Consider the following 16,678-nt stretch of genomic DNA (forward strand, 5'->3'; position numbering starts at 1 on the left):
CTCTTTCCCCTCATTCCCATTTCCTCCCTTCCTTCCTTCTTTCCTTTCTTCCTTCCTTCCCTCCCTCCTTCCTTCTTCCCTTCCTGAATTCCCATTTCTTTCCTTCCTTCCTTCTTTCTTTTTCTTTCTTTCTTTCTTTCTTTCTTTCTCTTTCTTTCTTTCTTTCTTTTTCTTTCTTTCTTTCTTTCCTTCCTCCCTCCCTCTCTCCCTCCCTTCCACCCTGCCTCCAATACTCATTTCCTTCTTTTCTTCCCCATCTCCTTCCTTCCTCCCTCCCTCCCTTTCACCCTCCCTCCGTCTCATTTCCTTCCATCCTTCCTTCTTTTCATTGCCATTTCCTTTGTTCCTTCCTTCCTCCCTTCCTCCCTTCCACCCTTCCCCCGATTCTCATCTCCTTCTTCTTTTCATCTCCAACTACTTCCATCCTCCCTTCCACCCTTCCTCCCTTTCTTCCTTTCTTTCTACCCGTACTTCAGGGTTATCCTGTTCCTGGTACTGCTCTTCCCTTTCACCTCTTAGTTGCCCCTACTAATAGATTCCACCTCCTATTCCCCTCCCCCCTCAATTCTTTCCCAATATCTTTGCAGCCCCCATCTCTGGCACTTACAGGAAACTCGCAACTCTCTCCCTGCAGTTATGGGACGGGTGTCCCACTCATCCCCCATGGAGACCGCGTAAGGCCCAGAATTCCCCAGCCAGCAAAGCTGTCAAGGTTGGAGACCCCAGCTATAGACAATATAGGGTTAACTCTTTTTTTTTTTACTTAGTTCTGGAACATTTTTCCTTCCAAATCAATTCAGGGATTTCCCCTGATTCTTTGCTTTGTGTGGCTCGAGTTGCTCAATCAATGGTGACATTTTCCTCTTTGTTCCTGCCATTACATAAAAATATAACAATGCTGTTATATAAAGGGGTGGTGCAATCATGTTTTGGCCCAGATACAACCATGTCTCCCACTATAATACGGCTACTTCCCAGCTGCAAAAGGGACAAAGGCTTCTCTCGCTGCCATCATCTTCATCGTCATTTTTTAAAACAACAACAACAGCAGCAGACTTTACAAGAAATGGCAGGCAAAACTTATTTTGTGACCAAAAGAAGAGATTATTATTATACGGCAGTAGCGGTCCCTGGACTGAAGCTGCTTGAAGATCCCCAAATCTGTGTTGGCAATTTCAGTCCCTTTTTTGTGGGAATTTGCAGGGTTCTGGAATCTCCCAGGTTCGAGACCTGCGCTCCGCACGGCAGGGTGAGCTCCCGTTCCTTGTTCCAGATCATGTTCCATTCATATTCTATGAATATTGTTCATGCCCACCTAGCAGTTCAAAAGCATGCGAATGCGAGTAGATCAATAGGTACCACTTCAATGGGAAGGTAGCAATGGTCCATGGGCCTTCAGTGTATAGCCATGCTGGCCACATGACCACAAAAATTGTCTTCAGATAATGGTGGATCCTTTGGCTAAGAAACGGAGATGAGGACCCTGCCCTAGAGTCGGACATGATTGACAAGGAAACTGTTACCTTTTTTTTTTTTTTTTACAGAGTTTGACAACTTGGTTTCATGATTTCTGGCTTCCGGATGTGTGTTGTGTCTGCGCCCCCCGAGTCAGGCCTCCTGCCAGAAAATGACTTGGAAAGTGAGGGGGAAGGGCCGTCAGGACTTACCTCGGGAGCACCGGCTTCCCTGGCTCAGCTCCAGGAGCCAGAAACAGGCCAGGTGGAAGAGATAACGAGGCCTCCGTCCCCTGACTCCTTCCCCCCCAGGCCACGCCTCCAGACCCGGCTGACGGCAATCAGGCCTGGCTGGACCCTAGGTTTCGCAGGCAGGAGAGGCGGGAACAACAGAAGCAAGGGTGGGGCAGGCCTAGGAAGTGCTGAGTCATGGAGCCACACCCCACAGGATATAAAGGCAGCAAGAACTGCTGTGCCTCTTCGTAGCAGGCAAATCAGCTGATTAACTAAGAGCTGAAGTTTGTTCCTGGGTGACTCATCGGCGTCGAGGGAGATAACAGAGACACTTGGCAGACGCTGGCTATTCTGCTGCCAGAGCTGATAGTGCCGGCTAATTAAGCCATCGCTCGGACGGAGGCGATGTGGGGACAGAACAATATGGTTCTCCATGGTTTCCGTGGATGGTTCTTCAAATTCTCAAGACTGCAGTTTAAACAGGGTGTTCCGTGTCACGCCCAAGCTACAGGATGGCTTCACATTCACCAAATGTGTGAAGACAACGGTTGCGTCTTCTTGTACCGCAACCTCAGGCTGTTTTCGCACAGCTTGGCCAACAATCCCAGTAGGTTATTTCCACAACCATGCTAAACTGCAGTGATTCGCTTAACGACTGTGGCAAGAAAGGTCGTAAAATGGTGCAAAACCCACTTAACAACCGTCTCGCTTAGCAACAGGAATGTTGGGCCGGATTGTGGTCGTAAGTCGAGGACTGCCTGTCCTTGATTCCTAGAACAGCCCAACTCTCCTCCTCCCCTGGGTGAGGAAAAACATCTGACCAACTCCTGGAGATTCTACAATCTCTGCTGCCCCCTAGTGGCTGAAGCTGCCATTTCTCCCAGGGAAATCTCCCCACATCGTTATATAGGACTGCATTTACACAAAAGATAACCTGGTTAGTTACAAACCTTTCGGGCTGCATTTATTTTCACCATTCATGCCATGGTCAGTTATGGTCAGGGGTGAAATTCAGCAGGTTCTGACAGGTTCTGGAGAACCGGTAGTGGAAATTTTGAGTAGTTCGGAGAACCGGCAAATACCACCTCTGGCTGGCCCCAGAGTGGGGTGAGAATGGGGATTTTGCAGTATCCTTCCCCTGGAGTGGGATAGGAATGGGGATTTTGCAGTATCCTTCCCCTGCCATGCCCACCAAGCCACGCCCACCAAGCCACACCACACCCACCAAGCCATGCCCACAGAACCAGTAGTAAAAAAAAAATGAATTTCACCACTGGTTATTGTAAACAATATTTGTGGCGGCCTATTGTGCAACCCTAAGGGACGCAGTGGCTCAGGGGCTAAGACACTGAGTTTGTCGATCAAAAGGTCGGCAGTTCAGCAGTTCGAATCCCCAGCGCCGCGTAAGGGGGTGAGTTCCCATTACTTGTCCCAGCTTCTGCCAACCTAGCAGTTCGAAAGCATGTACAAAATGCAAGTAGAAAAATAGGGACCACCTTCGGTGGGAACAGTGTTCCGTGCGCCTTTGCCATTTAGTCATACCGGCCGCATAACTATGGAGATGTTTTTGGACAACGCTGGCTCTTTAGCTTTGAAATGGAGATGAGCACCGCCCCCTAGAGTCGGGAACGACTAGCACGTATGTGCGAGGGGAATCTTTACCTTTACCTTCACTGTACGACCGTAGCCCACTGGATTAGTTTGAACCTTCTATGTTTAACGCAAGTCGAGAGGATGTTGATGCTAGTCTAGAAAATGGGCTACTTCAGAAACCAGGTTAATATACATGTGTGAATGCAGCCAATGGCACGAATCCAAACCAAGGGCAGGTATCAGCTGCCTTCACATAGCAGTGTAATGTCATGGCACAATTTTTCTATTCAAAAAGTTTTTATTAGTCAAAAAAGGTTTATACAAATACATATCAGGTATGGTAAATTTTCATTTTTCTTATCTAAAATAAGAATTTTACTCAAATTTTTTAACACATACAACAGCCATAAGGCAAGCAGGTGACACGAAGTAGCAAAGTTTGCAAATTTTAAATACGTAATAAAGAAGAGTCAAGAATAAACAGAATATCGTACAAAAGAGAATAAGGAAAACCAACACAATCCCAAATATCTTTATCACTTCCTAGTTTTGGATCTCAGAACTCTGGGTTCAGCCTGACCCAACTCCAGGGCCGCAACAGCGGCAGCCGCTTCAGCCCCATGATCTATAACCTCCCCTTCTTCAATTCCTGGGTCATCTGATTCCAGGAAGGCTTTGTGTTCCTCCACATAGGCCGTAGCCTCCGCAATTGTACTGATTTTTTTCGTAATGCCCTCCCGGAAAATCATCAATCCTCTGGCATCAGCCATCTGAAGCCCACTCCTTCTGGTACAATTTGCTTGACAAAAATAATATTTCTTTCTTTTTCACGTACCTGTCTGGGAATCTGCCTCAGAATGGCTATCTCCCTGCCCCTGTAAATCAGTGCCCCACTCCTATGTTTTCTAAGAATTTCATCTCGCCTCTTCTCACAAATTTGACATGAACCTCTCTGGGAACTGCATGCATGCGTGCATATTGCAATTAACTCTATAAACTCGATCCACATCCCAATTCATGAAATCAACACCTCTCCCAAGAAATTCTCCCAACAATTTAGTCACAACATCTCTCAAGTCTTCTTGGTCCACTTCTTCCAAATTTTGAAACCTAAGGAAATAAGACATTTTATCCATCTGTATTCCAAGCACAGCATTGCCTGTCGCCTCCTCTCTTTTCTGCACTGCCCGCATCTCTCCCTCCAGACCTTCCACTTTCTGCTTGTTTTCTGCTGAGACTTGTTGAGTATCCTTTAAATCCTTTTGGATAGTCACAATTTCTGCTCTTATTTCCGTTTGGCCTCTTTGCAAATCATCCAGTTTCTTGTCCATATTAGATAACTTTTCCAGAATTCTCCATCTCTCCAGCAGTTGGTTTCTGACCTTTTGCCATTTGAAAAAAAAAAGAATCAAAATCCTCAGGCAAGCACAGTATCCTTGTAATTTCCTCCGGATCCACCAGGGGGCACTCACAGGAGCAACGAGTCCAGAGTACAGTTAGTCAACCAGGAAGCCGAAGGGAAGTGATGTCATCAAAATTCTCATAGTGAAGGCGGAAGCTGGACGCCACCACTGTTCCCCAGAAGGAGGGGGGGCCTCAAACCTTCCCTCCTAAATTTCTCCATCACCTCTTCTCTCCAGAGCTCCACAAAACCGGTAATCTTCTTATTTTAAGTTCTCCTCTCTCCAGAATAACTCGTGCTCCTTCCGACCGCAGGAGAGAAAAAACCCCCCCGCACTCCGGAGCAGTCCACTCACATTTACCGATATTCCCTTCCCTTCTCCTCCTCAATTCTTCTCCGTTCCCTGTTCACCACCAGGCTGCTGCAGTTATAAATCCAATGCCCCGGTGTCACCGGGCACAGCGGCCCAGGCGACGACCAAAATAATGGCCGCGGCCTGTGGCCTCCGAACCCCGCCGAGCCTAGGGCGCGCCAGCATCGGTCCCCACAGTCCTGTATGTCGGCTGGGAGACCCCTGGCGAGCCGTCCGTGCGGCAGGTGTCCTTTTCGGAACACCTGGCCCCTGGGGGCCTCGGCGGCGGCCGGATTCGGGCGCTGGAGGCAGGAGAAGCCTTCCAGACGTCCGTTGCCGCTGGATACCGGAAGTCGTCTCGTCATGGCACAATTTTTAAAGAGTGTGTGTGTGTAACATTTTCAGTTCTGGGTAAAGAAGTTTGATCAACCCTTCTAAAATTCTTGGTCATTAATAGATTCATGCTTCTGCAAATAATTATACTGTATTTATTTAGGTAGTTGGAAATCTTAATAGATTACATTGCTTTGGCACAATATACATTGAAGATTATATACATTTCCAATATACATTGAAGATCAATATTCATTGAAGATTATTGACACTCTATTGTTTAGCTAACTTTAGACTACGTCCCTTCAACTTTTGGACCTTGAAGAGCTACGGAGTTCAACTCCCAGAATTCCCCAGTCAGCCCCTAATCAAGAATCCTGAGAGTTGATATCCATACCTCTTAAAGCAGCCAAGGTTGAGGAATATTGATTTAGACTATTGGAAATAAGGAAAAGAGAGAGAAATATTAAATCGATATTGATTGCAATTTAAGATGTCGGTCTTACTAAACGTAGGATCATTTGACCTTTTTCTGTTTAGAATTGAATATAACATTGGGGGGGGGAAATAATCCCACTCTAGATTGTATGCATGTATTTGTTCCTCCAAAGCAGCGGTTCTCAACCTGTGGGTCGGGACCCCGTTGGGGGTCGAATGACGATTTGCCAGGAGTAGCCTAAGACCATCGGAAATATGGGAAGTATACTTGCGAGTCGAAGAATCGCGCTCCAATGGTTGACTCCACAAGCCAGCTGCAGGCTCTTCAAATCGCTAGCCGAATTCGGCTTCAGGCGTGATGAATTAAAAAAGGGAAAAATCTTTGCTCTGATGTCTCCCTCTCAAGCCAGCTGCAATCACTCCCAATCGCTAGCCTAATCTGGCTTCAGGCGCGATAAACTTAATAGGGGAGGAGTCTCCGCTTTAATGCCTCCGTCCTCAAGGCAATCGCAAGCAGTTCAGATCACTAGCCAATACGGCTTCAGGCGCGATAAATTCAAAACGAAAATAATTTTACGGTTGGGGTCGCCACATCATGGGGAATTGTATTAAAGGGGTCGCCACATCATGGGGAATTGTATTAAAGGGGTCGCAGCACTATAAAGGTTGAGAACCACTGCTCCAAAGCAACTTTTAGCTTTCAACTTCAAAGACATGTCCCCATCCCCCATCCCTCTCTTGTCACATGTTGAATGACACACGTGCTTCATAGCAGAGGTGGAATTCACATACTATAGCAACCGGTTCGCCTAGCATCGGAAATGTGAGCACATGTGAGCACATGCATATGGCGTCACAAAAGACGCCAATTCACTCACGCGCGCCGTCCACACATGGATGCGGCGTCAAAAATAAATCCATATAGGATGGGATTACGCCCGGTCGCCGCTACCGGTTCTCCCGAACTGATGTGAACCGGCTGAATACCACCCAGCTCTGCTTCATAGGCTTTGATGGCTGATGATGGCCAGCTATGACATATAAGCCACCTCTTTGCGGAGGAGGAATTGCGATCAAGCATTTGGCAGTTCAGAGATAATGGGGGTGGGGGTGGGGTAGAGAAGGTTTCTTGCAAATTGCAACCTTCCAAGCTGTTTTACATCAGCCAACACAGAAGTGAATTCGGATTTGGATCCTGGGAACCGCATTGCAAAGAGCTGTTTTAGGAGACACGTCCGTTTTGCCAGAAGATGTTTTCATGGTTGTTGTGGGTGAAGGGAAGAAGCGACGAAGGGAACACAGAGAAAGTGAATGGCTGATCCCTTCTGGGGATCCCTCTGCAGCTGACGAACTGCAGCTCCTTTGTTTCTCTTCCAAAGATCAAGACAGCCAAATGGACAGAAGCATCTTCCAAGCATCTTTAGGCTGCAAAATAAATAAGAGGATTAATATTATTATTTCTTCAGATTTCCCTTTCGGTATCGATTCTGTTATCTTCTAGCCCTTCGTTCTTTTCTTCTTTCTGTCTTCTTTCCTTCTTTTGCTCTTTCCCCTCATTCCCATTTCCTTCCTTCCTTTCCTTCCTTCCTGAATTCCTATTTCCTCCCTCCCTCCTTCCCTCCCTCCCTTCCTTCCATCCTCCTTTCCATCCTCCCTCCAATTCTCATTTCCTTCCTTCTTTTCATTCCCATCTCCTTCCTTCCTTCCTTCCTTCCTTCCTTCCTTCCTTTCCTACCCATTTTCTTCCCTCCTTCCTTTCTTCCTTCTCACCAATCATCCATCTGCCCATCCATCCATCCCTCCATCCACCCATCCGTCCGTCCATCCATCCGTCCATCCAATGTCAGTCTTTCCAGATAGATTAGACAGATTAGACAACACAAACCATTCCCTTTCACCTCTCAATTGGCCCTACTAATAGTTTCCACCTCCGAACCCCACCCCAATTTTTCTCCAAAATCTTTGTAGTCACTATCCTTGGCACTTACAAGAAACTTGTAGATGTCCCACTGCCGTTACGAATTCACTTCCCCGGAATTCCAGCATTAGGATGGTGTAAGGTCCAGAATCAGAGGCTTGGACATTTCGGATCATTAAGGAGCATCCTCTCCATAGATCTTCCCTCCCTGTGTAGGCTGGACCTCTTAAAGTGAACTGGTTATCCCCCATTTTCAATATCTGTCTGTTTCTGTTCGGCTCACTGCCTCGGAACCAGTCGCACTGGATAGGAAATTGAGCACCTTCCAAGTGAAGGAAGACGGTTTGTCCAACACGGGCATTCGGCGGGAATTGGATAATGCGGATGGTTTCGGATGGCTGGAAGTTGGACGCTAACTGGACGCAAACCTGGACAGCAAGCAGGAAACATGAGAAGGTCAATATTGATTCTATCACCGTCAACAAAACTTGCACTCGATGTGCAATCAAACACCATCATAGTCATCTTGGTCCTTGGAGTAACAACCCCAATTCCAAATTCCTAGCTGGGTGGTAACTTTATCAGTAACACTCAATTAACACTCAAATTTTGGGAAGAGACTCTGTGGTCTCTTCCCAAAATCCCCAAAGCTTTAACCAAAGACTATCAACTGTTGACCTCACCCCATTCCTAGGAGGTCTATAAGGGGCATGCATAAGAGCACCAGCGTGCCTACCGTTCCTGTCCTAATGTTCCCTTTGGTTGTATCCAATCCGTATGGTTATTTCACGCTTATACTTATATATATATATATTGTTGGGTTTGTCAAATAAATAAATAAATAAATAAATAAATAATAAATAAGAGGAGGAGGAGGAAATTAGGGAAGGAGAGAAGGGGGGAATTAAGAAACAGGGAGAGAAGGAGGAAATAAGGTGAGGAGGAAGAGGAAGAGAGAATAAGAAAGAGGAGGAAGAGGAAATAAGGCGAGGAGGAAAAGGAGAGAATAAGGAGGAGGAGGAAATAAGGGAAGGAAGAGGAGGAAGAGGAGGAGGAGAGAATAAGAAGGAGGAGGAGGAGGAGAATAAGAAGGAGGAGGAGGAGGAAATAAGGCGAGGAGGAGGAAGAGGAGGAGAGAATAAGAAGGAGGAGGAGGAGGAAATAAGGCAAGGAGGAGGAGGAAGAGGAGAAAGAGAGAATAAGAAGGAGGAGGAGGAAGAGGAGAGAATAAGAAGGAGGAGGAGGAGGAAATAAGGTGAGGAGGAGGAAGAGGAGGAGAGAATAAGAAGGAGGAGGAGGAGGAGGAAATAAGGCAAGGAGGAAAAGGAGAAGAGAATAAGGAGGAGGAGGAAATAAGGCAAGGAGGAGGAGGAAGAGGAGGAGGAGAGAATAAGAAGCCTCACGCTGCCGTCGCTACCAGCTCACCGAACCACGCACCAGCACTGCTACTGGTTCTCCCAAACCGGTGCAGACCGGTAGCATTTCACCCCTGCTTCTAGTACCAATCACAATCATTTAAACATATAGAGTAAATCTATTCATGTTCTTTCCAATCATCCAATCCGAGCGATTCGACACGTTTACATTAAAATATATTCTTTCATTATCTAATCATCCATTGTTTAATTTTATCATTTCACCGCTAATCATAATAATTTTATGCATGTTTAATAGTAACATCATTCAGTCTTTCCTCCCTCCTAACGTCCCTTCTCACCTGCCAGGATTAGCCCAATCCAGTTCATGGTGGGATGGATAGAAGGTGCTGGAGACAGGAGTTCCCGAGATCGAGATGAGCTTCGCTTGGGGTCGAAAGTGGATTTTTTTAGCCTTATATAATCTCCAACACACTTTACAGGGGTGGGAAATTCCAGGTAAGTCCTGCCAGATGCGGGAAAGGGAGAGAGGAGAATAACCGGAATTAAAGATTGGGCAAGAGCTAGAGACCCATTTCTCAACTCTTTGGGGAAAGTTTAGCTTTTGAAATGGGCTGCCAACCAAAATTTAAGCATGGCCAAAGTGGGCAGAATTTCCCTGAAGGATTCATCAAGAGCACAGAACCGGTAGGAAAGAAATTTAGATTTCACCACTGGGTAACATTAACGTTAAATGGACATTAATACGATTGAGCGTGTCCAGAAATATTTTACAAGAAGAGTTCTCCACTCCTCTGATCACAACAAAATACCTTATGCCACCAGACTTGAAATCCTGGGTTTAGAAAATTTAAAACTCCGCCGCCTTCGACATGACCTGAGTTTAACTCATAGAATCATCTGTTACAGCGTCCTTCCTGTCGAAGACTAGTTCAGCTTCAATCGCAACAATACACAAGCACACAATAGATTTAAGCTTAATGTGAACCGCTCCAATCTTGACTGCAGAAAATATGACTTCAGTAACAGAGTTGTTAATGCCTGGAATGCACTACCTGACTCTGTGGTCTCTTCCCAAAATCCCCAAAGCTTTAACCAAAAACTGTCTACTATCGACCTCACCCCATTCCTAAGAGGTCTGTAAGGGGCGTGCATAAGAGCACCAGCATGCCTACCGTTCCCGTCCTAATGTTCCCTTTGATTGTATCCAATTCATATGGTTATTTCATGCTTATACTTACATATACTGTTGTGACAAATAAATAAAAATAAAATAAAAAAATAAATAACACTTCAAGCATCTATGACAGAAGAGATTCCTGCTGGCATTTTGAGGGTTCTTCTTCTTCTTCTTCTTCTTCTTCTTCTTCTTCTTCTTCTTCTTCTTCTTCTTCTTCTTCTTCTTCTTCTTCTTCTTCTTCTTCTTCTTCTTCTTCTTCTTCTTCTTTTTTCTTCTCTTGTTCTGGAACTCTTTTTCCCCCGCAAATCAATTCTGGGTTTTCCCCTGTTTCTTAGTTTTGTGTGGATTCGTGTTGCTTAGTCAATATTGACATTTTGTTCTGTTCTTTCCATTACATTAAAAAAAAAAAGGTTTAGAGTTGCTCTTACATAAACCCATGGCGTAATCATGTCCTGGCAAACAGCTATAGCCACATCTTCTGCTACGAATAGTCCTCAACTTATGACCACAATTGAGCCCAAAATTTCTGCTGCTAAGTGAGACAGTGAGTCTTGCTCTATCTAACGAGCTTTTCTTGCCACAGTTGTTAAGTGAATCGGGCTTCCCCCTTCGACTTTGCCTGTCAGAAGGTCACAAAATGGGATCACGTGACCCCTGGGCACTGCAGCCGTCGTAAAGAGGAGCCAGTTGCCAAAAATCTGAATTTTGATCATGGGGAAATATAATATTCTGCCTCTTTTAATATTCCCCAAACTATCTCATTCTTCTGAGCGGGAGTGCTTCCCACAGAACACAGAATCATAGAGTTGGAAGGGAGCTTTGAGGTCTTCTAGTCCAACCCCCTTGCTCGGGCAAGAAACCCCTTTTAACTTCCCCTTTGCTTGATGAGCAGTTTGGGGGAACCAAATTCTGGGTCTCTTATCCATCTTAGCAGTTACAGTCATCCTTAGCAGTTACAGTCATACAGCCACACTTGGAATACTGCATCCAGTTTTGGTCGCCACGATGTAAAAAAGATGTTGAGACTCTAGAAAGAGTGCAGAGAAGAGCAACAAAGATGATTAGGGGACTGAAGACTAAAACATAGGAAGAACGGTTGCAGGAACTGGGTATGTCTAGTTTAATAAAAAGAAGGACTAGGGGAGACATGATAGCTGTGTTCCAATATCTCAGGGGCTGCCCCAAAGAAGAGGGAGTTGGGCTGTTCTCCAAAGCACCTGAGGGTAGAACAAGAAGCAATGGGTGGAAACTGATCAAAGAAAGAAGCAACTTAGAACTAAGGAGAAATTTCCTGACAGTGAGAACAATTAATAAGTGGAACGACTTGCCTGCAGAAGTTGTGAATGCTCCAACACTGGAAATTTTTAAGAAAATGTTGGATAACCATCTGACTGAGATGGTGTAGGGTTTCCTGCCTGGGCAGGGGGATGGACTAGAAGGCCTCCAAGGTCCCTTCCAACTCTGTTGTTATATTATATCCCTAGTCCTTCTCTTCATTGTCCTGACATATCTATTAAGATGTTGGATGGAATAACTGCTGAAAATACTTTCAGGCGCTCTAACACGGTGTTTCCCAAAATATGTGGACATTGTTGGAAGAAATGTCCATCTGGGTTCAGTTCCAAGTGGGGAGAAAGGCACTGGAAACTTGGTGGCTGCTAGAATGGAATGGAATGGAACGGAATGGAATGGAATAGAACAGAATAATACAGAATAGAACAGAATAATACAGAATAGAATAGAATAGAATAGAATAGAATAGAAGAGAAGAGAAGAGAAGAGAAGAGAAGAGAAGAGAAGAGAAGAGAAGAGAAGAGAAGAGAAGAGAAGAGAATTTTTTTATTGGCCAAATGTGATTGGACACACAAGGAATTTGTCTTGGTGCAAATGTTCTCAGTGTACATAAAAAGACAAGATACATTCGTCAAGAATCATAATGTACAATACTTAATGATAGTCATAGGGAACAAATAAGCAACCAGGAAACAATCAATATCAATATAAATCGTAAGGATATAAGCAACAAAGTTACAGTCATAAATGGAAGGAGATGGGTGGTGGGAATGATGAGAAAATTAATAGTAGTGTAGACTTAGTAAATAGTTTTGACAGTGTTGAGGGAATTATTTGTTTAGCCGAGTGATGGCGTTTGGGGAAAAACTGTTCTTGTGTCTAGTTGTTCTGATGTGCAGTGCTCTATAGCGTCGTTTTGAGGGTAGGAGTTGAAACAGTTTATGTCCTGGATGTGAGGGGTCTGTAGATATTTTCACAGCCCTCATTCACAGCCCTCATCTTAAAAAGATGGTTTAATGGTGGACAGGACCACCTGGTTTTGAGGTCCTGGGCAAAAAAAAGCACATGGGTGAGAGAGAAAGAGAGAGATTTATACCCTCTGTTGGGCTTTGAATTTTGAGCTTGTATTCTGATTGGTTGTCAGACTCCCATGGGGCCATGCAGGGGTAACTCTGTAGGTTGGCTATGTCCCAAGCTTGGTTGACTCTTGCTGGGTGATGATGTAATAAAAGGGTTTTGGGCAATTCCTACTGTGGCTCTGCCTGAAGGAGGTAGATCTTTATTATGTAGAATAGACTGGCTCAGGCCTTAATGGCCCGTTGACAAAGATGGGAGGGTGGGGGCTGAGTTTCTGCCTCCCTTTTAGGGAAAATATTCTGCCCTTTTAATATTTCCTAAAATATTTTCCTAGGAGAAGGATGGGTACTAATTTCCTACAACTTCAATTCCCAGAAATCCCCAACTAGCCATGATGGTAGTTGAAGTCCACGTATCTTATTTTATTCCTAAAATAGCCCAATTTTCCCACTTTCCCTTCCTGTGGGGGGGGGGGCGGGAGAAACAGCTGCCCAGCTGCTGGAGATTCCACAATCTCTGCTGCCACCTACTGGCTGGGATTGCAATCTCTCCCAGGAAATCTCTCCATATTCCAGGGTAGCATTTTCACGCAAGAGATAACTTGGTTAGCTTATTTTTTTTTTTATTTATTTTTTTTGTCAATCATATATAAGATAACAGGTAACAGTATAAACATAATTCGAATACATGAAAAGAGCAAGTAAAAAAGGAATATTAGGGCAGGGACGGAAGGCACGCGGGTGCTCTTATGCACGCCCCTTACAGACCTCTTAGGAATGGGTTGAGGTCAACAGTAGACAGTTTAAGCTTAAAGTTTTGGGGGTTTAGGGAAGAAACCACAGAGTCAGGTAGTGCATTCCAGGCATTGACCACTCTGTTACTGAAGTCATACTTTCTGCAATCGAGTTTGGAGCGGTTTACCTTGAGTTTGTATCTATTATTTGCTCGTGTACCGTTGTGGTTGAAGCTGAAGTAGTCATTGACAGGTAGGACATTGTGTAGATAATTTTATATACTATGCTTAGGTCAGAGTGAAGTCGGCGTAGTTCTAAGTTGTCTAAGATCAAAATTTGGAGTCTGGTGGCATAAGGTATTTTATTGCGAGCAGAGGAGTAGAGGACTCTTCTTGTAAAATATCTCTGGACCCTTTCAATTGTATTTATGTCGGATATGCAGTGCGGGTTCCAGACAGATGAGCTGCATTCAAACAGTGGTCTAGCAAATGTTTTGTATGCTCTAGTTAGTAGTACAATATTACCAGAGAAGAAGCTATGCAAGATTAGGTTGACAAGTCTTAGTGCCTTTTTGGCAATGTTGTTACAATGGGCTCTGGCATTTAGATCTTTAGAAATGAGTACTCGAAGATCCTTGACAGACCGAGGGTCATCTACAAGGTCATGTCCATCTAATCTGTATTTAATGTTTTGATTTTTTTTGCCAATGTGCAAGACAGAACATTTGTTGGTTGAGATTTGAAGTTGCCACTTGTTAGACCAATCTGACATATAAGTCAAGGTCTTTTTGAAGGGTAGTTGCATTGTCCGTGGTGGTGAATAATTTAACATCGTCAGCGAAGAGAACGCAGTTGCTTTTAATATGATCGCAAAGGTCATTTATGTAAAGTATGAAGAGTGTTGGACCTAAGACTGTGCCTTGGGTGTTTGCAAACATCCAGGCTGCATTTTCACAACATGCCAACTTTGAATGAGTTTGGCTGTAGTGGGGGTGGGGGTCTTTTCTCAGGGGAGAAAATTCAAGGAAACATCTTATAAGGATGGGAGGGAGGGAGAGAGAAATAGAGAAATAGAAAAGAGAGAGAGAGAAAGAGAAGAAGGAAGGAAGGAAGGAAGGAAGGAAGGAAGGAAGGAAGGAAGGGGGAGAAAAAGGGGGAAAGAAAGAAGAAAGAAGAGAGAGAGAGAGAAAAGGAAGGAAGGAAGGAAGGAAGGAAGAAAGGAAGGAAGGAAGGAAGGAAGGAAGGAAGGAAGGAAGGGGAGAAAGGGGGGAAAGAAAGAAAGATTGGTTGCAGTACTTTGTTGTTTCTGGCTGTGTGTACAAAGAAAACCTTAATCTCGTGATGTGTTAACCCATTTTGTGAATCTATTTAAATTGAATTGAGGGGCTGGGAAGTGGCTCACCAGGCTAATGCAGCCTGTTATTAACACACAGCTGCCTGCAATTACAATTACTGCAGGCTCGAGTCCCACCAAGCCCAAGGTTGACTCAGCCTTCCATCCTTTATAAGGTAGGTAAAATGAGGACCCAGATTGTTGGGGGGGGGGCAATAAGTTGACTTTGTATATAAATATACAAATAGGATGAGACTATTGTCTTACACAATGTAAGCCGCCCTGAGTCTTCGGAGAAGGGCGGGATATAAATTCAAATAAATAAAAAAAAAGAACCATACATTTGCTTTGCTGTAATAAATGCATTTCCTTAAAAATCAGGTGTTTTTAGGCCTTACGATCACCACAGCTGTGTTTTCTTTGCTGGTCTGTCTGCTGCAGTCTCTCAAATGCCACCAGTAAAAGTAAAGGAAAACTCACAAAGATCTCTAGAAGCTCCTTCTAGAACAGGGGTCCCTAACCTTGGCAACTTCAAGCCTGGAGGACTTCAACTCCCAGAATACCCCAGCCAGCAAAGCAAAGCTGGCTGGGGAATTCTGGGAGTTGAAGTCCACCAGGCTTAAAATTGCCAAGGTTGGGGACCCCTGTTCTAGAAGATTTTCACCTGCCATGGACCTAACACCATCTCTCAATCAACCACCAGAGGTCACAAAAGTTACTCACATCAACATTTCAACCCTGGCGGCCTCAGCAGACTCCTGGGGACCTTGTTAACCTTCTCGCCTTTTTCAATTTTTTCATTTGATTTTTATCTTTCCTTGGAAGTTTTAACCTGTTTTTAATTGTGTGTTTAACGTATGCTTTCATCTATTTATATCCATGTATTTATAGAGCCAGTTTGGTTAAGGCACCAGGCTAGAAAGTTGGAGACAGTAAATTCTAGTCCCACCTAAACAAGGGTGGGTTTCAGCAAGTTCTGACCAGTTCTGGAGAACCAGTAGCGGTAATTTTGAGTAGTTCGGAGAACCGGTAGTAAAAATTTTGACTGGCCCCGCCCCCATCTATTCTCTGCCTCCCAAGTCCCAGCTGATTGGGAGGAAATGGGGATTTTGCAGTAACCTTCCCCTGGAGTGGGGTAGGAATGGAGATTTTACATTATCCTTCCCCTGGAGTGGGGTGGAAATGGAGATTTTACACTATCCTTCCCCTGGAGTGGGGTGGGAATGGAGATTTTACATTTTCCTTCCCCTGGAGTGGGGTGAGAATGGAGATTTTACACTATCCTTCCCCTGGAGTGGGGTGGGAATGGAGATTTTACATTTTCCTTCCCCTGGAGTGGGGTGGGAATGGAGATTTTACACTATCCTTCCCCTGGAGTGGGGTGGGAATGGAGATTTTACATTTTCCTTCCCCTGGAGTGGGGTGGGAATGGAGATTTTACACTATCCTTCCCCTGGAGTGGGGTGGGAATGGAGATTTTACATTATCCTTCCCCTGGAGTGGGGTGGGAATGGAGATTTTACACTATCCTTCCCCTGGAGTGGGGTGGGAATGGAAATTTTACATTATCCTTCCCCTGGAGTGGGGTGGGAATGGAGATTTTACACTATCCTTCCCCTGCCACGCCCACCAAGCCACACCCACAGAACCGGTAGTAAAAAAATTTGAAACCCACCACCGCACCTAAAGTATCAAAGCTGGCTGGGTAACTTTGGGCCACGCACTGGGAGATGGTGAGTTCTAGTCTCACCTAAGGCAGGAAACTCAGCTGGGTGACTTTGGGCCACTCACTGGGAGACGGTGAGTTCTAATCCTGCCTTAGGCATGAAAGCTGGTTGGATAACTTCGGGCCAAGGAGGCTGTGAGTTCTAGGAAAGCAGTGAGAACAGTCTTGTAGTGTCGTGATACAAACCTTGTGCATCACAACGCCGCAGAGATATGCCATAAGGTCAGGTGACCGTA

At 44.9% G+C, this 16,678-nt stretch overlaps 1 long non-coding RNA gene across 1 annotated transcript; it reads right to left on the reverse strand.

The window, feature by feature from the left end:
• Nucleotides 1–5,401: 5,401 nt before the first annotated feature.
• On the reverse strand, nucleotides 5,402–16,678 carry LOC131204431 (uncharacterized). Its single transcript, XR_009156596.1, has 4 exons — nucleotides 16,629–16,678; nucleotides 9,442–9,605; nucleotides 7,795–8,152; nucleotides 5,402–7,231 (listed from the first exon to the last, which is right to left on the reverse strand). It is a non-coding gene; the product is annotated as an uncharacterized LOC131204431 (long non-coding RNA).

This window comes from Ahaetulla prasina, chromosome 10 (assembly GCF_028640845.1).
Source record: "Ahaetulla prasina isolate Xishuangbanna chromosome 10, ASM2864084v1, whole genome shotgun sequence".
Taxonomy (NCBI): domain Eukaryota; kingdom Metazoa; phylum Chordata; class Lepidosauria; order Squamata; family Colubridae; genus Ahaetulla; species Ahaetulla prasina.